Raw genomic sequence first — 24,919 nt, forward strand, 5'->3', positions numbered from 1 at the left:
AGGCCCCAGACGGGGGAACCTAGATAGGAAATTGCTTCGTGAGGAGGCAAGATGGATCCAAAGACTCAAAACATTGAGTCCTAGTGGCTTGAATGAAGGGTTTACCTTCTCAGCATTTATCTAATTTACTTACCTGCCGTCCATTAATTATGTTTGACACATTATTACAATAAGGAATAATCACACAAGCCATTGGACAATTGTATAGGAAGAGCCTTAACATATTGTTAACCTTTGAAGATAAGCATGCAGCCATATGATATCATTCTTTCCAGCATCAATCAGATAAGGTTGTATATTTGACGAATTAATACTTACCGGATGGAGGAGTGTTGATCTACACCAGTGACGCGTCATACTGAAAAAGGAAGAAGAAAAGAGAAAAGAAAAAGGAAAAGAAAAAAGAAAAAGGAAAAGAAAAAAGAGACTAAATGAGAGCATTAAAGAAATGAGAAAGGACTAACAACAAACACAATATATTAACACAACAAATAATATGGGATAAAAGAAATCCCGAATAGGGAATATATATCATAGTGTTCGCGGAGTGTTCGCGCAGATCATACTGCGCCATTATAAATAGAAACTAAGTAGTCGCGCAGATTACACTGCGCAACTACTAAGAGAGACTAAGTGTCAGCGCAGATCACACTGCGCAACTATTTTTGATAAACTTACCCAGACTGAGCGTAAACAACTACGCATGCGCCGTGGCACACATCAAGACAGCCGGAGAGTACAAGATCTGGCGCAGAGGTTACTGCGCAGACAGCGATCTCTGACAGTGAAGTGCCGACGCAGGGGTCACGACGCAGGTATGTTACAAGTCATGTGACACTGTTGCCATGACTATCGGATACAATAGAGGTGATAGGTAGAAACACTGGCAACATGATAGGACTGCATAGCAATCAATCAAGATCTTGCCTGGCGATTGGTGGAATGATATCTCCACCAATCAAGATGAGGCACTTCCTGTTCAATTACGTCATGATAGGAGGTGATTTAAACCCCTGTTTCGGCGTTTTTTGCTCATAGCCCCATTGCCTCTTGACAAAGCCGTGTGAACGGTGAAACATGTCGAGGGGGGCTGCTATCTGATTTTAAATACAGAGGTGTCTCTTCCTATCTGTATGGCACACTGCAGGTGCATACAGCAAATTAATAATTGAGCTACATCGTACTCAGTGACAATTCTACATAAGGAGAGAAAGACACCCTGACTTTTTAATCTAGTGTGTGAATTAATAAAGTTATACCTTTTTAATATATGGGAAATTAGGGAATTAGTGGATCACTGCGGTGATCTTTTGGTGAATAATTGGATTAACCCTCCATATATTGGTCTGTTATGGATTATGAGGCCTAAATTAGGGACTTCCATAGGGGTGGACATAGGGGTATTCTACACCAGTGATTCCCAAACAGGGTGCCTCCAGCTGTTGTAAAACTCCTAGCATGCCTAGACAGTCAGTGGCTATCTGGCAATACTGGGAGTAGTTGTTTTGCTAGATGCTGGATGCTCCGTTTTGGAAACAGTGGCGTACCAGACGTTTTTCATTTTTATTGGGGAGGGGAGGGGGGCTGTGTAGGGGTATGTGTATATGTAGTGTTTTTTACTTTTTATTTTATTTTTTGGTAGTATATTGTTTTTAGGGTACAGTTGCACGGGCTGGGGTTCACAATAGTTTCTCGCTGGCAGTTTGAGCTGCGGCAGAAAATTTGCTGCAGCTCAATCTTGCAGCCGGATACTTACTGTAAACCTCCGCCCATGTGAGTGTACCCTGTACATTCACATTGGGGGGAGGAACATCCAGCTGTCGCAAAACTACAACTCCCAGCATGTACGGTCTATCAGTGCATGCTGGGAGTTGTAGTTTTGCAACAGCTGGAGGCACACTGGTTGTGAAACACCGAGTTTGGTAACAAACTCAGTATTTTGCAACCAGTGTGCCTTCAGCTGTTGCAAAAGCTACAACCCCCAGCATATACGGACAGCAGAAGGGCATGCTGGGTCTTGTAGTTATGCAACAGCTGGAGGCATACTACTTTGGCTGGGGATGCTGGGGATTGTAGTAATGCAACAGCTGTAGACATACTAGTTTGCTACTTAACTCAGTGGGCCTTCAGCTGTTGCAAAACTACAACTCTCAGCAGTCACCGACAGCCAACAGGCATGCTGGGAGTTGTAGTTATGCAACCAGCAGATGCACCACTACAACTCCCAGCATGCACTTTAGCTGATTGTGCAAGCTGGGAGTTGTAGTTATACAACAGCTGAAGGTACACTTTTCCATAGAAAAAATGTGCCTCCAGCTGTTGCAAAACTATAAGTCCCAGCATGCCCATAAGGGAATGCTGGGAGTTGTGATGGTCTGCCTCCTGCTGTTGCGTAACTACAGCAGGAGGCTGTCACTCACCTCCTGCTGCTGCTCCACGCCGCATCAGGTCAGTCCCTTGCTGCCGCTGCTCCTGGGGCCCCGATCCCAACATTGACGCCGGGGATCGGGGTCCCCAGCACCCGGTGTCTTCTTCCCGCTCACGTCCTCCGGAAGAATGGGCGGAGCGGGTTGCGGGAGTGACACCCGCAGCAGGCGCCCTGATTGGTCGGCCGGTAAACCGGCCGACGAATCAGGGCGATCGTGAGGTGGCACCAGTGCCACCTCACCCCTGCTGGCTATGGCTGTTCGGGGCCGTCTCTGACGGCCCCGATCAGCCAGTAATTCCGGGTCACCGGAGACCCGATTGACCCGGAATCGCCGCAGATCGCTGGACTGAATTGTCCAGCGATCTGCGGCCATCGCCGACATGGGGGGGCATTATGACCCCCCTGGGCGATATGCTGCGATGCCTGCTGAACGATTTCAGCAGGCATCGGGTACCGGCTCCCCTCCGGCTAGCGGCAGTGGGCCGGGAATGGACAGGACGTACTCCTACGTACTCGGTCCTTAAGGACTCGGAAACGGGGGTACGTCGGAGTACGTCCATTGTCCTTAAGGGGTTAAGCATTTTAAGTAATTTTAAGGGATTTTCAAAATAAAATCTTTCCAATTGGAGTAGTTTTATTTATATTGTGTTAACATACTGACCTCCCACACTACCGTGCTCATGCAGCTGTCAGATCTTTCTGGTCTCTACTGCACTCCTGTTTTTCATCTTTCAAAGACATCCCACTTGCTGCTCAGCTCTGTGATTTGCTGAATGGGAAGGGGGATGTCATCAGAAGAGAAAAACTAGGAGCACGAGGGGGACCAGGAAGTCTGACAGTGGCACCACAGGACCTTGGGTAGGTAAGTATACTGACTTTTGTTTTCTAAATGCAAAGGGAGGCATTAAACAAGACAGTTGCTCATCTAATCATTGCTTTTGGCTTTAGAAAACAAGTTCAGCTCTGCTGTGGCTCATAGAAGATTGCCAAGGAATAATCCTTCTGTGATGTTTTTTATACCCTAATAGAGTACATGAAAAAGGTGGTATTACATAAGCATTAATAATAATAAAAAAAATGTACAAATCACATGGAATTTAAATGTTTAATATATCTTCATTTCCAAAGTTGTTTTTACCGAGCTACACTTGACATTCCTACACGTCAGCAACCGATGCTTAAAAACAAATTTCCAGCTTTTGATTCTTAAAGTGTTTTTCTAAGAGTAAAAAATTTAGCTGGCAACAGCAAATGTTATTTAAAAAAAAAAACAAAAAAAAAAAAACAGCACTCACTTGACAATTCCCCTACTGATCTAGTGCTTTTGCTTATATAAAGGAGATACCAGAGCCCGCACACCAATGCCAAGGTTTTTCAAATGGCAAGGGACCTAGCGCTAAACCTACCTGTGCGTGATAAGCAAAACAGGGGCCAGTGGGCAATTACAGTAGCATAAGGTCGGCTCCCAGGTACCCTCCAGTGTGGCTAAGCACACTTACAATGGGAGGAGGGAGGCAAACTGCAAGCCCCACCTAAGTTGGCTAATATAGGTGCATGGCCTCACAGGTGCTACCATAATGCTGCCTGGAAATTGTTCAAGGCACATTACATATGGAGTTTACACACCTCCAAGTATAAAATTTAAACAACAACAAAAAACGTGGTCTCAAATGGCTGGAGGTGCTCAACCCCAAATGCGGTTGTGCATTTATACTGGGGGAGCAGATCCTGCCCTTGTAGTCCATTGCTAGGGGCGATCCCCAGCATAAAAATGCATACAATGGAGGATGCCTGCAGCGGACTACAAGGGCCACAATAGAATCCTACACCAGATAGACTGTGTGGATGTGTAACAATTAGAACAATACAATACAGGAATTTAGGTGCACTACTGTGGTAGATGTATACAATGACATTGGCTATCCCTCAACACTGATGTTAAAATTGAGGCATTCGCCAGTATATCCTTGTATGAAGGACATACCAGAGGCCGCACACCAACACCATAAACTCCATATGTAATGCGCATTGAACAATTTCCAAGCAGCATTATGGTAGCACCTGTGAGGCCATGCACCTATATTAGCCAACTTAGGTGGGGCTTGCAGTTTGCCTCCCTCCTCCCATTGTAAGTGTGCTTAGCCACACTGGAGGGTACCTGGGAGGACTCTGTGAGCCGACCTAATGCTACCGTAATTGCCCACTGGCCTCTGTTTTGCTTATCACGTACAGGTAGGTTTAGCGCTAGGTCCCGTGCTATTTGAGAAACCTTGGCGTTGGTGTGCGGGCTCTGGTATGTCCTTCATACAAGGATATACTGGCGAATGTCTCAATTTTAACATCAGTGTTGAGGGATAGCCAATGTCACTGTATACATCTACCACAGTAGTGCACCTATATTCCTGTATTGTTCTAATTGTTACACATCCACACCGTCTATCTGGTGTAGGATTCTATTGTGGCACTTGTTGTCCGCTGCAGGCATCCTCCATTGTATGCATTTTTATGCTGGGGATCACCCTTAGCAATGGACTACAAGGGCAGGATCTGCTCCCCCAGTATAAATGCACAACCGCATTTGGGGTTGAGCCCCTCCAGCCATTTGAGGCCACGTTTTTTGTTGTTGTGAAAATTTTCACTGGCATGTGACAGCATGCTGCAGCTGATCACTGAGCTCGGTGGTGATGCCAGTAGGTAGAGCACGTGCTCACTGTAAGCAGTGATTAGCTAAAGGAGCACATGTCAGTATTGCTTGTCAACACTCAAAGGGTCCACAGAATTCCATGGAGCAGGAACAAGTAAAAAAGGTATACCAAGCTGTATGCATGTTATAATTGGACCCTAGGTATAATGGATGCTAGCAAGTGGCATCGGTCATAGGTAAACATTGGACGTATATGTTGTGAACTCCCTCTGGCATGTACATCCAACAATAATTGCTGACAAAGGAAGCCAGCTACTCCGTACTTTCTCAATCTTACAACATGTCTTAAAGGGGTACTCCGGCCCTAAGACATCTTATCTCCTATCCAAAGGATAGGGATAAGATGTCTGATCACGGGGGTCCTGCCGCTGGGGACCCCCGCTATCTTGCATGCAGCACCACCTCTGGGAGCTGCACACAGCGCTGCAGCCTCGGAGTCTGCCGGCTCCCAGAGGTGGGTGCTGCATGTGAGATAGCGGGAGTTCCCAGCAGCGGGACCCCCGCAATCAGACATCTTATCCCCTATCCTTTGGATAGGGGATAAGATGTCTTAGGGACGGAGTACCCCTTTAAGGCAATGGTATTAGTTATCAACATAATATTTTCTTTGGTGGTGGTGTATAGCGAACCCTTTGTAGTACTCATCCATAGTTTGGACCATCGATGGTCATGCAGTATTAGGGTATGTTCAAATGCCGCAATTCCGTAATTACTTACAAATTCCGTTCAGCAAAGCTTGCTCAACGGAATTGAGGCAGAATTTCTGTGTACTCATAATACAGAATTCTGCCAAAATTCAAGCCCCATCAACTTCAATGGGATTCCACCCTGTAATTCTGCAAAATATAAGGCTGGTCTTATATTTCTGTGAAAAGTGGAATTTTGGCAGTGGAATGCCTGCCAAGGAAATTCTCTTGTCTGAATGGGACTGCGGAATTCTATTGAAATTAATAGGCAGTACATTTCGGAAGAATTTCTGGTGAAAATCTACCGTGTGAACATACCCTCAAACTGAAAAGAGCTCAGTTCAATAAGTGTGGCTAAAGGCTTAATTCTTTGTCTGGAAATAAAGAATTCTGGCTGTTGGGCCCCTAGCTATCAGACACTTATCACCTACAGTGTGAATATGTGGTAAATGTTGTGTCTGGGGAAATCCTTTAACACCTTAAGAGCATACCTATAAGTACCAAAAAACTTAGCAATCACTCCTTTGGCATCTGTAGATGAATACTAGATGTGGTACAGGCAAAAATTATGTATGATGTATGATTTGGACGTATTTCTGCATGCCTAAAATGCACATTTTCTTACTTGTCCGCTAACTGCACAGCACTCGATGAGCATCACAGATAAGTAGAAATTTATTTAGGTATTTAGATATATCCGCATTGTTTTATGATTTTTATCTTTATTTGGACTAATTAACAAATGAGGTTTTTAATGAGGCTATGTAATTATGTATGCAGGTGTTACAGTGATACCACAGTTGCTTCTGTCACTCCCCCTCTGCATATATAAACCATCCAAGTATTTGTAACAATTGTATGACTAAGGCCCTATGGACCAAAACTCTTCATGTTACTTGAATCCTTGTTGTTTCCCATGGTAACTACTATGTTCCAATAAAGAAGTTCCTTTTTTCACGAGTCAGCGCTGGACATTCTCTTCCTTTGGCATTCCATATTATATGTGAATAAAAATAAACCTTTACATACCCCCAGCGCTCCAGCTGTGCCTCCAAAGTCCCTGGCTGCAATCCTTTTGCTAAGTATACTAGTATTAGTGGTGGTAATATTGGTCTCAGTATACAGGATTTAGACAGTGTGTGTATATCTATGTCTATATATACATATATATGGATAAATATATATATATATATATATATATATATATATATATATATATATACACAAAAAAGAGGAATGTGTCTGTGCCCCGATGCCAGAGGCTGTAGGGCTGGTTTGCAATTATTTCCAGGGCTGGTTTTTATTCCCAGTCCATCCCTGAATACAGTAGTGAGAATATAGTAGTGAGAATATAGCGCACACACACACACTTAATTTGGATCTTCTAGTAGACCTTTGGTGTTGTCATCAACATAGGAGAGTAGAAAGAAGGTAAGGGGAAAGGATGGGGGGGGGGGGGGTGCCATAGGGAGCAGTGTATAGTTACACCTTAGTAATGGAGAGTGGGGGTGTGATTTAATATTTTAACCACTCAGGACACAGCCGGGTTTTATTTTAGCATTTTTGCATTTTCATAACTCTTATATTTCCATCCACAGACCCATATTAAGTTTTTTTTTTTTTGCGTGACCAATTGTACTTTGTAATGAAATAACTCATTTTACCACAAAATGTACAGCAAACCCAATTTTTTTTATTTTGTGGGGAAATTAAAAAGAATACCACAATTTTGAAGCTTTTGGGGGGGGGGGTTATAATTTTTAACCTCTTGGGGACAAAGGGCGTACAGGTACGCCCTTTTTCCCTGGTACTTAACCACTTAAGGACCTAGGGCGTATGGATACGCCTTGACATACGCCCGTGGGAATTTCTGGGTATATCAATCAACAGGCACCCCGCGCAAATGCCCAGGGGGCGCCCCACGCAAATGCCCACATCCCCCCCCCTTCGGTGATCGGTGCAAATCGCAAGTGAATTCACACTTGCGATTTGTGCCGATTCCGGGTCATACGGGTCTATGGTGACCCGGAATATAAGGGGGATCATGGTTGTCTAAGACACCCACGATCCCCCTGTAGGCATAGGAGTGAGGTGGCAGGGGTGCCACCCCTCCTATCCCTGCTATTGGTCCGCTATTGATCGTTTTCCCCGTCCTGCCCATCACAATAGGCGGGGCAGAACGGGGAACCGAAGGGGACCAGGCGCCGACGTCCACTTACCGATTCAAAGGCTGTGGCGACGGTGATCGGCGGGCGGCGTGACGTGCGTCAGAAGAGGACGGCTCCCGGGATCCTACGGAAGCCGGTAAGTTGATCTGGAGGGCTACAGTCTGAGACTGTGGTCTCTAAACTGTAGCCCTCCAGATGTTGCAAAACTACAACTCCCAGCATGCCCAGACAGCTGTTTGGGCATGCAGTTTGAGACCACTATACAGTGGTCTCTAAACTATATCCCTCCAGATCTTGCAGAACTACAACTCCTAGCATGCCCACATAGCTGTTTGTCTGGGCATGCTGGGAGTTGTAGTTTTGCAACATCTGGAGGTCCACAGTTTGGAGATCACTGTTTAATGGTCTAAAAACTGTAGCTCTCCAGATGTTGCAAAACTGCAAATCCCAGCATGCCCAGAAAGCAAACGGCTGTCTCGGCATGCTGGGAGTTGTAGTTGGATACCTCCAGCTGTTGCCTAACTACATCTCCCAGCATGCCCTTCGGTAATTAGTACATGCTGGGAGTTGTAGTTTTGCAACAGCTGGAGGCACACTGGTTGGAAAATACTGAGTTAGGTAACAGAACCTAACTGAAGGTTTTCCAACCAGTATGCCTCCAGCTGTTGCAAAAGTACAACTCCCAGCATGCACGGTCTATCAGTACATGCTGGGAGTTGTAGTTTTGAAATAGCTGGAGATTTGCCCCCCCCCCCCCCCCCCATGTGAATGTACATGGTACATTCACACGGACAGGTTTACAGTAAATTTCCTGCTTCAAGTTTGGGCTGCGGGAAATTCACCGTAACCCGACAGTGCGAAAGTACCCTATAAACACTACACTACACTAACACATAATAAAGAGTAAAACACTACATATACACCCCCTTACACTGTCCCCCCCCCCCAATAATAATTAAAAACGTCTTGTACGGCAGTGTTTCCAAAACGGAGCCTCCAGCTGTTTCAAAACAACAACTCCCAGCATTTCGGGACAGCCACTGACTGTCCATGCATGCTGGGAGTTTAGCAACAGCTGGAGGCACCCTGTTTGGGAATCACTGGCGTAGAATACCCCTATGTCCACCCCTATGCAATCCCTAATTTAGTCCTCAAATGCGCATGGCGCTCTCTCACTTCGGAGCCCTGTCGTATTTCAAGGAAACAGTTTAGGGCCACATATGGGGTATCTCCGTACTCGGGAGAAATTGCACTACAAATTTTGGGGGTCTTTTATTCCTTTTACCGCTTGTGAAAAGAAAAGTTGGGGGCTACACCAGCCTGTTAGTGTAAAAAAATTAAAAAAATTTCACTAACATGCTGGTGTTGCCCCATACTTTTTATTTTCACAAGCGGTAAAAGGAAAAATTTGTAACACAATTTCTCCTGAGTACGGAAATACCCCAGATGTGGGCGTAAAATGCTCTGCGGACGCACAACAAGGCTCAGGAATGAGAGCACACCATGTACATTTGAGGCCTAAATTGATTATTTGCACAGGGGTGGCTGATTTTACAGCGGTTCTGACAAACGCAAAAAAAATAAATACCCACATGTGACTCCATTTTGAAAACTTCACCCCTCACGGAACGTGACAAGGGGTATAGTGAGCCTGAACACCCCACAGGTGTTTGACGAATTTTCATTATATTTGGATGGAAAAATGAAAAAAAAAAAAAAAAAATTTTCACTAAAATGCTGGTGTTACCCCAAATTTTTCATTTTCACAATGGAAAATAGGAAAAAAGCCCCCCCAAATTTGTAACCCCATCTCTTCTGAGTAAGAACATACCCCATATGTGAAAAAATATGTTTAAAGTGCTCTGCGGGCAAACTACAATGCTCAGAAGAGAAGGAGCGCCATTGGGATTTTGAAGAGAAAATTTGACCAGAATTGAAGGCGACATGTGTTTACAAAGCCCCCATAGTGCCAGAACAATGGACCCCCGACACATGTCCCATTTTGGAAACTACACCCATCATGTAATGTAATAAGGGGTACAGTGAGAATTTACGCCCCACAGGTGTCTGACAGATTTTTGGAACAGTGGTCCGTAAAAATGAAAAATTAAATTTTCATTTGCACAGTCCACTCTTCCAAAGATCTGTCAAACGCCAGTGGGGTGTTAATACTCACTGCACCCCTTGTTAAATTCAGTGAGGGGTGTAGTTTCCAAAATGGGGTCACATGTGGGGGGGTCCTGGCACCACGGGGGCTTTGTAAACGCACATGGCCCCTGACTACTATTCCAAACGAATTCTCTTTCCAAAAGCTCAATGGCGCTCCTCCTCTTCTGAGCATTGTAGTTCGCCAGCAGAGCATTTTACGTCCTAACATTGGGTATTTCCATGCTCAGAAGAAATAGGGTTACAAATTTTGGGGGTCATTTTCTCCTATTACCCCTTGTAAAAATGTAAAAAAATGTTTTTCATCTACACATCCAACTTTAACGAAAAGTCGTCAAACACCTGTGGGGTGTTAAGGCTCAGTGGACCCCTTGTTACGTTCCTTGAGGGGTGTAGTTTCCAAAATAGTATGCCATGTGGGTATTTTTTGCTGTTCTGGCACAACAGGGGCTTCCTAAATGCGACATGCCCCCAAAAAACCATTTCAGCAAAAGTTGCTTTCAAAAGGCCAAATGTGACTCCTTCTCTTCTGAGCATTGTAGTTCGCGTGCAAAGCATTTTACATCCTAACATGGGGTATTTCCATACTCAGAAGAGATGGGGTTACAAATTTAGGTGGGGCATTTTCTCCCATTACCCTTTGTAAAAATGGTAAATTTGGGGGAAAAACTGCACTTTAGTGTGATTTTTTTTTTTCCATTTACACATCCGATTTTAACGAAAAGTTGTCAAACACCTGTGGGGTGTTAAGGCTAACTGGACCCCTTGTAACATGCCTTAAGGGGTGTAGTTTCCTAAATGGTATTCCATGTGGGGTTTTCTAAATGTGACATGCCCCCCAAAAACCATTTCAGAAAAATTCACTCTCCAAAATCCCATTGTCGCTCCTTCCCTTCTGAGCCCTCTACAGCGCCCGCCGAACACTTGACATACACATATGAGGTATTTCCTTACTCAAGAGAAATTGGGTTACAAATTTTGGGGTCTTTTTCTCCTATTACCACTTGTAAAAATTCAAAAACTCGGTCTACGAGAACATGCGAGTGTAAAAAATGAAGATTTTGAATTTTTTCCTTCACTTTGCTGCTATTCCTGTGAAACACCTAAAGGGTTAATACACTTAGTGAATGTCATTTTGAATACTTTGGGGGCATTTCTAATATGAAGGCCCTTCAAATCCACTTCAAAACTGAACTGGTCCCTGAAAAATTCCGATTTTGAAAATTTTGGGAAAAATTTGAAAATTGCTGCTGAACTTTGAAGCCCTCTGATGTCTTCCAAAAGTAAAAACATGTAAACGTTATGATGCAAACATAACGTAGTCATATTCTTTATGTGAATAAATGTATAATTTATTTGGAATATCCATTTTCCTTATAAGCAGAGAGCTTCAAAGTAAAAAAAATGCTAAATTTTCAATTTTTTCATCAAATTTTGGAATTTTTCACCAAGAGATGATAGAAGTATCGACAAAATTTTACCACTAACATAAAGTAGAATATGTCACGAAAAAACAGTCTTGGAATCAAAATGAAAGGTAAAAGCATCCCAGAGTTATTAATGCTTGAAGTGACAGTGGTCAGATGTGCAAAAAATGGCCGGGTCCTTAAGGGGTTAAGGATGAAGAGCGTACCTGTACACCCTTGGGAATTTTGGTCCCCACCGCGCATCAGCAGGCACCTCGTGGAAATGCCCAGGGGGGGTCCTAAGATCCCCCCATGTCGGCCATCGCCGCAAATCACCGGTGAATTCACACTGGCGATTTGCGGCTATTCCGGGTCACACGGGTCTCCGGTGACCCAGAAAATGCGGGGGATCGGGGTTGTCCAAGACACCCACGATCCCCCTGAAGGGATAGGAGTGAGATGGCAGGGGTGCCACCCCTCCTATCCCTGCTATGGGTCGTCTAGAAGCGACAACCAATAGCAGATCGGGGGCAGGCGGGTTAACTTTCAGTCTCCCCATTCTGCCCACCCAGAATAGGGCGGGCAGAACGGGGAAACTGACGAGGACCGGCACCGAAGGTCCACTCACCCATCGACGGTGGCGACCGGCGACGGTGATCGGCGGAAGAGGACGGTGATGTGGCTCCCTGGATCCTACGGAAGCCAGTTTGTTGCCTAGCAACATCTGCAGGACTACAGTTTGAGACCACTATACAGTGGTCTCTAAACTGTAGCCCTCCAGATGTTGCAAAACTGCAACACCCAGCATTCCCAGACAGCTGTTTGCTGTATGGGCATGCTGGGATTTGCAGTTTTGCAACAGCTGGAGGGCTACAGTTTGGAGATCACTGTGCAGTGGTCTCTAAACTGTGGTCCTCTAGATCTTGCAAAACTACAACTCCTAGCATTCCCACACAGCAGTTTGCTGTCTGGGCATGCTGGGATTTGAAGTTATGCAACATCTGGATGGCCACAGTTTAGAGATCACTGTGCAGTGGTCTCTAAACTGCAGCCCTCCAGATGTTGCAAAACTGCAAATCCCAGCATGCCCAAACAGCAAACAGCTGTCTCGGCATGCTGGGAGTTGTAGTTGCGTACCTTCAGCATGCCCTTCGGCGATCAGTACATGCTGGGAGTTGTAGTTTTGCAACAACTTGAGGCACACTGGTTGGAAAATACTGAGTTAGGTAACAGAACCTAACTGAAGGTTTTCCAACCACTGTGCCTCCAGCTGTTGCAAAAGTACAACTCCCAGCATGCACGATCTGTCAGTACATGCTAGGAGTTGTAGTTTTGAAACAGCTGGAGGTTTGCGCCCACCATGTGAATGTACAGGGTACATTCACATGGGTGGGTTTACAGTGAGCTTCCTGCTTCAAGTTTGAGCTGCGGCAAATTTTTCGCCGCAGCGCAAAATCTTAGCGGGAAACTCATCGTAACCCGCCAGTGCGAATGTACCCTAAAAACACTACACTACACTAACACCTAATAAAGGGTAAAACACTACATACACACCCCCTTACACTGTCCACCCCCCCCCAATAAAAATGAAAAACGTATCGTACGGCAGTGTTTCCAAACGAAGCCTCCAGCTGTTGCAAAACAACAACTCCCAGCATTTCCGGACAGCCACTGACTGTCCAGGCATGCTGGGAGTTTAGCAACAGCTGGAGGCACCCTGTTTGGGAATCACTGGCGTAGAATACCCCTATGTCCACCCCTATACAATCCCTAAGTCAGTCCTCAAATGCGCATGGCGCTCTCTCACTTCGGAGCCCTGTCGTATTTCAAGGAAACAGTTTAGGGCCACATATGGGGTATTTCCGCTTTACAAATTTTGGGGGCTTTTTCTCCTTTTACCCCTTATGAAAAGGAAAAGTTGGGGGCTACACCAGCCTGTTAGTGTAAAAAAAATAAACAATTTTACACTAACATGCTGGTGTTGCCCCATACTTTTTATTTTCACAAGCGGTAAAAGGAAAAAAAACACCCCCAAATATTTGTAACGCAATTTCTCCTGAGTACGGAAATACCCCATATGTGGGCGTAAAATGCTCTGTGGGGGCTCAGATTTTACAGCGGTTCTGACATAAACGCAAAAAAAGAAATACCCACATGTGACCCCATTTTGGAAACTACACCCCTCACGAAATGTAACAAGGGGTATAGGGAGCCTTAACACCCCACAGGTGTTTGAAGAATTTTCGTTAAAGTTGGAAGGGAAAATGAAAAAAAAAAGTTTTTTTCACTAAAATGCTGTTGTTACCCTAAATTATTCATTTTCACAAGGGAAAATAGGAAAAAAGCCCCCAAAATTTGTAACCCCATTTCTTCTGAGTAAGAACATACCCCATATGTGCATGTAAGAACATACCCCATATGTGGATGTAAAGTGCTCTACGTGTGCACCACGATGCTCAGAAGAGAAGGAGCCCAATTGGGTTTTTGGAGAGAAAATGTGTCCGGAATTGGAGGCCACGTGTGTTTACAAATCCCCCATAGTGCGAGAACAATGGACCCCCCCCCCCACATTTGACCCCATTTTGGAAACTACACCTCTCACGTAATGTAAAAAGGTGTACAGTGAGCATTTACGCCCCACAGGTGTCTGACAGATTTTTGGAACAGTGGTCCGTGAAAATGAAAAATTTTATTTTTTATTTGCACAGCCCACTGTTCCAAAGATCTGTCAAATGCCAGTGGGCTGTAAATACTGTACCCTCACTGTACCCCTTGTTACATTCCTTGAGAGGTGTAGTTTTCAAAATAGTATGCCATGTGTTTTTTTTTTTTTTTTTGCTGTTCTGGCACCATAGGGGCCCCCCAAAAACGACATGCCCCCCCCCCCCCCAAAACCATTTCAGCTAAATTTGCTTTCCAAAAGCCAAATGTGACTCCTTCTTTTCTGAGCATTGTAGTTCGCCTGCAGAACATTTTACATCCTAACATGGGGTATTTCCATACTCAGAAGACATGGGGTTACAAATTTTGGGGGGCATTTTTTCCCATTACCCTTTGTAAAAATGGTAAATTTGAGAAAAAAAACTGCACTATAGTGAAAAAAATGCTTTTCATTTCCACATGCGACTTTAACGAAAAGTCGTCAAACACCTGTGAGGTGTTAAGGCTCACTGGACCCTTTATTATGTGCCTTAAGGGGTTTTCAAAATGGTATGCCATGTGTGGGGTTTTCTGCTGTTCTGGCACCATAGGGGCTTCCTTAATGCGACATGCCCCCCAGAAACCATTTCAGAAAAACTCACTCTCCAAAATCCCATTTTGCTCCTTCCCTTCTGAGCCCTCTACTGCGCCCACCGAACAATTGACATACACATATGAGGTATTTCCTTAATCGAGAGAAATTGGGTTACAAATGTTGAGGGGGGGGGGCGTTTTCTCCTATTACCCCTTGTAAAAATTCAAAAAATGGGTCTACAAGAACATGCAAGTGTAAAAAAAAATGAAGATTTTGAATTGTCTCCTTCACTTTGCTACTATTCCTGTGAAACACCTAAAGGGTTAACACACTTAGTGAATCAAATTTTGAATACTTTGAGGGGTGCAGTTTTTATAATGGGGTCATTTGTGGGGTATTTCTAATATGAAGACCTCTCAAATCCACTTCAAAACTGAACTGGTCCCTGAAAAATGCAGATTTTGAATTTTTTTTGAAAAATTGGAAAACTGCTGCTGAACTTTGAAGCCCTCTGATGTCTTCCAAAAGTAAAAACATGTCAACTTTATGATGCAAACATAAAGTAGACATATTTTATATGTGAATCAATATATCATTTATTTGGAATGTCTATTTTCCTTAAAAGCAGAGAACTTTTTCACCAAGAAATGATGCAAGTACCGACAAAAAATTACCACTAGCATAAAGTTGAATATGTCACGAAAAAACAATCTCTGAATCAGAATGAAAAGTAAAAGCATCCCAGAGTTATTAATGCTTAAAGTGACAGTGGTCAGATGTGCAAAAAACGCTCTGGCCCTTAAGTGGTTAAGAACCAAGTCCATTTTCACCTTAACAGCGCAGGACGTATATTTACCGATAAAAATTTCAGATCACGGCGCAAAAAATGAGTCCTCATACCGCCCTGTACGTGGAAAAATAAAAAAGTTATAGGGGTCAGAAGATGACATTTTTAAACGTATACATTTTCCTGCATGTAGTTATGATTTTTTCCAGAAGTGCGACAAAATCAAACCTATATAAGTAGGGTATCATTTTAACCGTATGGACCAACAGAATAATGATAAGGTGTAATTTTTACCGAAATATGCACTGCGTAGAAACGGCAGCCCCCAAAAGTTACAAAATGGCGTTTTTTCTTCGATTTTGTCGCACAATGATTTTTTTTCCGTTTCGCCGTGCATTTTTGGGTAAAATGACTAATATCACTGCAAAGTAGAATTGGCGACGCAAAAAATAAGCCATAATATGGATTTTAATGTTGAAAATTGAAAGGGTTATGATTTTTAAAAGGTAAGGAGGAAAAAACGAAAGTGCAAAAACTGAAAAACTCTGAGTCCTTAAGGGGTTAAGCAGTACACTTAACATTAAAAAGTCCATATTTTCTTTATTCTGTAGTTCAATATGATTAAAATGATACCCATGGTTACATGCTTTACTATTATTGAACACTTGATAAAGAAGATAGAAGTCACACTCACCCAGACTATAGTATCAGCAAGAAGGAGTTTTATTCCGATAAAACAGCTGCAACAAACAGGAATAGTAAGTCCATGGCGGGGAGCAAGAGCCGGCATGGCTCTCTGATGCGGGGCACACCACTGATAGGCTACTAGTTTTGCGGAAGCTTCTTCCGGCCCAGGTGTACCAGGTATCGGAATAAAACTCCTTCTTGGAGTGCGACTTCTATCTTCTTCATCAAGTGTTCATTTGATGCATTCTGTCATTTCTGATGGTCTGCACCCGAAGACATAGTTAGCTGCCAATTGCACCTATAGCCGACTAATCTGAACGTGACTCTAAGTGTGTTATAGAGCAGTGCCTGGTGTATCTGTCTTTTCAAGTACACTTTACTATTATTGTACTGGTTTAAAAAAAAAAAATTTAAATCATACTTTTTAACAAAATTAGTATGTAAAATTGCCCTATTCTGACCCCTGTTATCTGTAGTTTTTATTGGTTTCACTTTTGCATATATGTGACTTTTTGATCACTTTTTATTTTATTTTCTGAAATAAATAATGTGACCAAATAGCAGCAATTTGAGGTTGTTTGTTTCTTTTTATGTATACACCGTTCGCTGTACAGGATCATTAACATTATATATTATTTTAATTGGGCACCAACAGCCAGAAGAATACCAGTACCGGAGGATGGGACTGCGATATTGGTGGCACCAGGGGAGTGATGAAAGTTTAGTTATACCAGCCCGGACATAGTGGATACATTTTTTTTTTAAAGCTCTCCTTCAGGGTGCGTTCACAAGCTCGTAACTAGCAGCCGGTTTCCCACTTCAGAAAAACTTGTGTGGGTTATGCTACGGTTCATTTTAACGGGTCTGCAAACCTGCCACTATTACGGATTGTCCATGTGCTCAAAGAAGTGCATGGTAGCGTAACTCGCAGTGGAAATCTAGTGCTGCTAGTTACGAATGTGTGAACGTTCTCTTAAACATAGAAAATATTTACTATAGATCTTAGATTTGGACCCTGATACGTTTGTGTTAAGGCCGTAGATGCTTTTACCCTCATTGGGATCTAAGGTTGTATTCACATGGTGTGTGATCAGTAACCTAGTGCTGTGTATTCTGTATCACAAAACAGAGGAAACCAGGAAAATCTTTGGTCATGCAATTCTGGGGCCCCATATTTATTTCAGCCCAGGGCCACACTTAGTCCAAAACCGGCCCTTTCTACAGGAAATAGACATTTCACAAAAAGAAAGCAGCAGCATTATGCTGGATTCACAACGCAGCCATTTAGCCCCAAGAAAAGCATGGATCCTTCCTAAGCATGTCCCTTTAGGTCTAGTAGGTTAATGACCAAAGCCCATTTTTATTTAAACTCTGTTCATTTTTTTATTTTATGTGGTGATAACTTTGGTATGCTTTTTCTTATCTAAGCGATTCAGAGAATGTTTTTGTGACATATTTTATGCTGTGTACATTTTTTAACTTATAGTTATTAAATAGGTTTCAGTTACAGATTTTCATGTGATTGCTTTTGTAAAATTGTTCTGTAGCATTCCTTTTTTAAAGACATTATAATGTATGTTATGTAGTAGTTGTTCATTGCTTATCACTGGTGAAAAATTTATTTTAAAGCCCATTAATACATACAATAATAATTCAATATCACGTGTGTAAAGGAGGACTACAGTACCCAGAAAGATTATCAGAATTAGGGTTATTTAATTTAGAAAAAAGAAGGCTTTTGTGTATATCAGGGGACCATACAGAGCTCTTTCCCGTGATCTATTTATTCCCAGGACTGTATCTATAATAAGGGGACATCCTCTATGTATAGAGGAAAGAAGGTTTCTACACCAGCATAGAAGGAGGTTCTTTACTGTAAGAGCAGTGAGACTGTGGAACTCTGTCCTGGAGGACAGTTTATGGATTCTAGATTTATAGGGACAGAAGGTTGGTCCAGGGATTTATACTGACTGCCATATTTGGAGTCAGGAAGGAATTTTTACCACGAGTATGAGGGTTTTTTGTCTTCCTCTGGATCAACTCAGTATACACTAACTACACTACACCGATGTAAAACTACTCAAACACTATGCTACGCTAAATACACTTGTCTCCTGTTGCAAAACTACAACTCCCATCCTGCCTGGACAGCCTTTGGCTGTCTGAGCATGCTGGGAGTTGTACTCCATTCACTTTAAAACCTAAGCTACATCCCTTCACTTTAAAACCTTAGCTACGCTAACTACACTACACCTGTGTAAAACTACGCTAACCCTGAACTATGCTAACTACACTACACCTGTGTAAAACTATGCTAACCCTATGCTTACTACACTACACCTGTGTAAAACTACACAAACCCTACGGTAAGCTAACTACGCTACACTGGTGTAAAACTATGTTATGCTAACTACGCTACACTGGTGTAAAACTATGCTACTCTATCTATACTACACTGGTGTAAAACTATGCTATGCTGTAACTACACTACACTGGTGTAAAACTACGCTAAGCTTATGCTATGCTATCTACGCTACACTGGTGTAAAACTACGCTAACCCTTCGCTTGGTGAACTATGCTACACTGATGTAAAATTACGCACATTCTACACTATGCTAACTATGCTACAAGGGTATAAACTACGCTAACCCAATGCTACGCTAACTACGTTACACTGGTGTAAATATACGCTAACTTTACGCTATGCTAACTACGCTACACTGGTGTAACGCTACGCTAACTACGCTACACTGGTGTAAAACTATGTTTACCTTACGCTATGCTTCCTACGCTACACTTGAGTACATCTACGCTAACCCTACGCTATGCTAACTATTCTACACTGGTATAAAACTACGCTAACCCTATGCTACGCTAACTATGCTACACTGGTGTAAAACTATGCTTTCCCTACGCTATGCTACCTACGCTACACCTGTGTAAATCTACGCTAACCCTGCGCTACGCTATCTATGCTACACTGGTGTAAAACTACGCAAACCCTACGCTAACTACACTACACCTGTGTAAAACTACGCTAACTCTACGCTAACTACATTACACCTGTGTAAAACAACACAAATCCTACGCTACACTGGTGTAAAACTATGCTACGCTAACTACGCTACACTGGTGTAAAACTACGCTAAGCCTATGCTATGCTATCTATGCCACACTGGTGTAAAACCATGCTAACCCAATGCTGCGTGAAATATGCTACACTGATGTAAAACTACGTTAATTCAATGCAAACTACGATGCAAGGGTGTAAAACTATGCTAACCCAATGCTACACTAACTACGCAACACTGATGTAAAACTACGCTAACCATACGCAATGCTAACTACGCAACACTGATGTAAAACTACGCTAACCATACGCAATGCTAACTATGCCACACTGGTGTAAAACTATGCTCACCCTACGCTATGCTAACTACACTACAACTGTGTAAATCTATGCTAACCCTACGCTACACTTACTATGCTACACTGGTGTAAAAGTATGATAACCCTATGCTAACTACACTACACCTGTGTAAAACTATGCTAACTACATTACACCTGTGTAAAACTACATAAGCCCTACGCTACGCTAACTACGCTACACTGGGGTAAAACTATGCTACGCTAACTATGCTACACTAGTGTAAAACTATGTTAAGCCTATACTACGCTATCTACGCTACACTGGTGTAAAACTATGCTAACCCTATGCTGTGCGAACTATGCTACACTGATGTATAACTATGCTAATTCTACACTACGCTAACTACACTACAATGGGGTAAAACTATGCTAACCCAATGCTACGCTAACTACGCTACACTGGTGTAAAACTATGCTACGCTAACTACGCTACACTGGTGTAAAACTATATTTACCATACGCTATGCTAACTATGCTACACCTGTGTAAATATACGCTGACCCTACGCTACGCTAACTATGCTACACTGGTGTAAAACTACGCTAAGCTAACTACACTACACTGGTGTAAAACTACACTAACCCTACGCTACGCTAACTACGCTACACTGGTATAAAACTACGCTAACCCTATGCTACGCTTATTACGCTACACCTGTGTAAAATTTCGGTAACCCTACGCTACGCTGGTGTAAAATGACGCTAACCCTACACTATGCTGACTACGCAACACTGGTTTAAAACTACGCTTACCCTGCACTATACTAACTACACTACACTGGTGTAAAACTATGCTAACCCTACGCTATGCTAACTACGCTACATCTGTGTTAATATACGCTAATCCTATGCTACACTAACTATGCTACACTTGTGTAAAACTATGCTAACCCTATGCTACGCTAACTACGCTACACTGGTGTAAAAATACACTAACCCTACACTACGTTAACTATGCTACATTGGTGTAAAACGGTGCTAACCCTATGCTACGCTAACTACGCTACACTGGTGTAAAATTACACTAACCCTACGCTTCGCTAACTACGCTACACTGGTGTAAAACTACGCTACACTTATTACGCTACACCTGTTTAAATTTTGGTAACCGCATGCTACGCTAACTATGCTACACTGGTGTAAAACAACGCCAACCCTACGCTATGCTAACTACACAACACTGGTTTAAAACTATGCTTACCCTGCGCTACACTAACTACGCTACACTGGTGTAAAACTATGCTAACTACACTACACCGGTGTAAATGTATGTTAACCCTACGCTAACTACGCTACACTGGTGTAAAACCACGCTAACCCTACACTACTCTAACTATGCTACAACTGTGTAAAACTACGCTAACCCTATGCTACGCTAACTACGCTACACCTGTGTAAAACTACAACTCCCATCCTGCCTGGACAGCCTTTGGCTGTCTGGACATGCTGGGAGTTGTAGTTCCGTCACCGTAAAACTTGCAAAACTACAACTCCCATCCTGGCTGGACAGTCTTTGGCTGCCTGGCATGCTGGGAGTTGTATTTCTTTCCTTTAAGACCTAAGCTATGTCTCTTAACTTTAAAACCTAAACTACGCTAAGTATGTTGCAATCTAAGCTAGATACGCTAACTACGCTACACTACAAGCTAACAATGCTACACTGATATTAAACTATGCTAACTACGCTACACTACGCTGCCTACACCTGTCTCTCTCCCTCCACACCTGATCCACTATGCTAACTACGCCCCCGAAGTCTGTAGTAAACTGTGCATGAAGTTTATTATGGACTCGCTGCCTACGCTAGCTCTTACGCTAAATGCGGAGTCCGTAGTAAACTGAGTATGCGTTGGCGGTTTTCTAGGGAATCCCACATCAACGGGATGGCTGCTGTTAGATAACAGCAGCCGTCCTGGCCTGATCACCACGTACGGAGATGTGGTGATCCCGGAATACCACTCCGTAAATGTAAGGCACTGTGGGCTAAACTAGTCTTAGCAGCACCCTACATTTATGGCATGTGTCCTTAAGGGGTTAAAATTTAGCTAAATTTTTGTGCATAAATTTTGTGCATAGTTACATAGTTTGTACGGTCGAAAAAAGACATATGTCCATCAAGTTCAACCAGGGAATTAAGGGGTAGGGGTCTGGCGCGATATTACAGCGAATAAAAAGGGAGAAAGGCAATTATAAAGCTCCCCCACCATTTTTAAAAGTGCAAGGAGACTTTTTAAAAGTGCTCTCCAAAGGCAGTTTTGTAAGCCAGGTCTGACCTGGCTTTGACTTGCGACATTTCAGAGGGGTTCGCAACTTTTTTTATGCTACGTGCAATATTTTCACATCATAAATTCGCAATTACTGCAAAGTAAGATCTGAAAGTTGCTTAGATAAAACTGTACCTGCAAAAGTTAAAAATAAAAAAAAAGGGCTTAGGTGCACATGCAACATTTTGTGTGCCCAAAGAAATAAATAAATCTCCTAATGCAATAAGTCTTCCTCATGAAGCCTAGCTTTTTTGTTCCAGTGATGTTCGTTTAATAAAAATAATGGGTCCTGCTGCCTTGCAAGTGGCCTAAAATGGCCTAAAAGTAAATTTTGAGTATGAATGAATAAGATCTACTGTGGATTTTACCATCTGCGTTAATCTGCAACACTAAAATCCAATAAGATTTTTCTATACACTTACACTGTCCATTGCTGTGTTTTCAGTGAACAATCCACACCAAATAACTACAAAAAATGTGAAAGCATGTGCCCTCTAGTGGCAACTTCATGTAAATGCTTAAACATATACTTGATATATTTGATACACTGCCGATTTTGCAGGTTTTCCTACTTACAAAGCATGTAGAGGTCTGTCATTTTATCATAGGTACTCTTCAACTGTGAGAGACGGAGTCTAAAACACAAATCTAGAAAATCACATTGTAGGATTTTTAAAAAATGTATTTGCATTTTATTGCATGACATAATTCGATATATCAGAAAAGCATAACAATATTTGACCACAGAAACCTTTGTTTGCAATTACAGAGATCAAACGTTCCCTGTAGTTCTTGCCAGGTTTGCACACACTGTTGCAGGGCAATATGGACTTTCAGCTCCCTCCAAAGATTTTCTATTGGGTTCAGGTCTGGAGACTGGCTGGGCCACTCCAGGACCTTGAGACGCTTCTTATGGAGCCACTCCTTAGTTCCCCTTGCTGTGTGTTTCGGGTTGTTGTCATGCTGGAAAATCTAGCCACAACCCAACCTCAATGCTCTTACTGAGGGAAGGAGGTTGTTGGCCAAGATCTCACGATACATGACCCCATCCACCCTCCCCTCAATATGGTGCATCATCCTGTCCCCTTTGCAAAAAAGCAGTGCCAAAGAATGATGTTTCCACCTCCATGCTTCACTGTTGGGATGGTGTTCTTGAGGTTATACTCATCCTTTTTCTTCCTCCAAACATGGCGAGTGGAGTTAAGACCAAAAAGCTCTATTATTGTCTCATCAGACCACATGAATCTCTCACATTCCTCGTCTGGATCATCCAGATGTTCATTGGAAAACTTCAGACAGGCCTGGACATGCGCTGGCTTGAGCAGGGGGACCTTGCATGCACTGCAGGATTTTAATCCATGATGGCATAGTGTGTTACTAATGGTTTTCTTGAAAGCCGTGGTTTCAGGTCATTGACCAGGTCCTGTCATGTAGTTCCATGTTGATCGCTCACCTTCCTCATGATCATGGATGCCCCACGAGGCAAGATCTTGCATAGAGCCCTAGACCAAGGGAGATTGACAGTCATCTTAAACTTCTTCCATTTTCTAATAATTGCGCCAACAGTTGTTGTCTTGTCACCAAGCTGCTTGACTATTGTCCTGTAGTCCACTCCAGCCTTGTGCAGGTCTACAGTTTTATCCTGATGTCCTTACACAGTTTTCTGGTCTTGGGCATTGTAGAGAGGTCAGAGTCTATTTGTTTGATTGAGTGTGTGGACAGGTGTCTTTTATACAGGTAAAGAGTTCAAACAAGTGCAGTTAATACAGGCAATGAGTAGAGAACAAGCGAGCTTCTTAAAGAAAAAATAACAGGTCTATGAGAGCCAGAATTCTTACTGGTGTGTAGGTAATCAAATACTTATGTCATGCAATAAAATTCAAATTCATTTTTTTATGTGATTTTTTGGGGATTTTTAGTTTTAGATTCTGCCTCTCACAGTTGAAGAGTACCTATGATAAAAATTACAGACCTCTATATGCTTTGCAAGTAGGAAAACCTGAAAAATCATCAGTGCATCAAATACTTGTTCTCCCCACTATTTTAATACAGTACTATGTAAATAAAGTGAAACAAAAAAATTATTGTGTAAAATTGTCTACAGGTGCTTTTTTTTTTTTTAAGAAGAAGAGGGCCAATATACCCAAAATTCTGGCCTAGATTTTTTTCTAGATGTAAGGTTGCTTTCAAACTATGAAGTTCACCCGTTAATAAACGTACGTTATTATGTATTGTTTAACGGACGTTTAATAACGGGTGAATTTAAATGTATTAATGGGTGAATGGAGTTTAACATACGTTTACAATTGTTTATCCGTTTTGACCCATTATTACCCGTTATTAACGTCCATTAATAACGTTGTTTATGTTAACCCTTTTTTTACCTCTGCTACCTGTCACACCTTGCAACACCTGACGCTCCACCTCCTACTCCAAGGGGGAGGGTATAAAAGGGTGCCACAATTATCCGGCTGCAGTCGGAATTTCAGCATTGAGAGGGAGAGTACAGTTTCTTGGATTTCTTGCAGTCAGACTTTACCTTTGCGATTTCACCATGTTTCCTAGCCACCTTTCCTACAGCTTTGATGTGCTGCTGTGGCATGCCCAAAGAAGAAGATCTGAAGATGATGAGAGACGTCGCCGCCGCCTGAGATATTGGATCCATCCTATCACTGCGGCTCAGATGGCCGATGGGGAGCACAGCACTCTGTATTTGGAGCTTCGCCAGCATCCAGACAAATTTTCAAGCTACTTACGGATGACGGTTGAAACCTTTGATAACCTCCTGCAATGCATCCGAGACAAGATCTGCTGCCAAGACACCCACCTCAGATGGTGCATCTCACCAGAGGAACGCCTCATTGTAACCCTTAGATATGTATTCAAAATGCAACTTTTTTTTGAAGTGTTCATCCAATGTGTCCTGCAAAATTCTCAAATCCTTTTTCTTTTTTTCATA

General features: G+C 42.8%; 1 protein-coding gene across 1 annotated transcript in view; it reads left to right on the plus strand.

The window, feature by feature from the left end:
- The window catches only part of LOC130359987 (uncharacterized), a 212,809-nt gene that overhangs the window by 186,392 nt on the left and 1,498 nt on the right, over window positions 1-24,919 (plus strand). The window lies entirely within an intron of this gene.

The sequence above is a fragment of the Hyla sarda genome, chromosome 1 (genome assembly GCF_029499605.1).
Source record: "Hyla sarda isolate aHylSar1 chromosome 1, aHylSar1.hap1, whole genome shotgun sequence".
NCBI lineage: Eukaryota > Metazoa > Chordata > Amphibia > Anura > Hylidae > Hyla > Hyla sarda.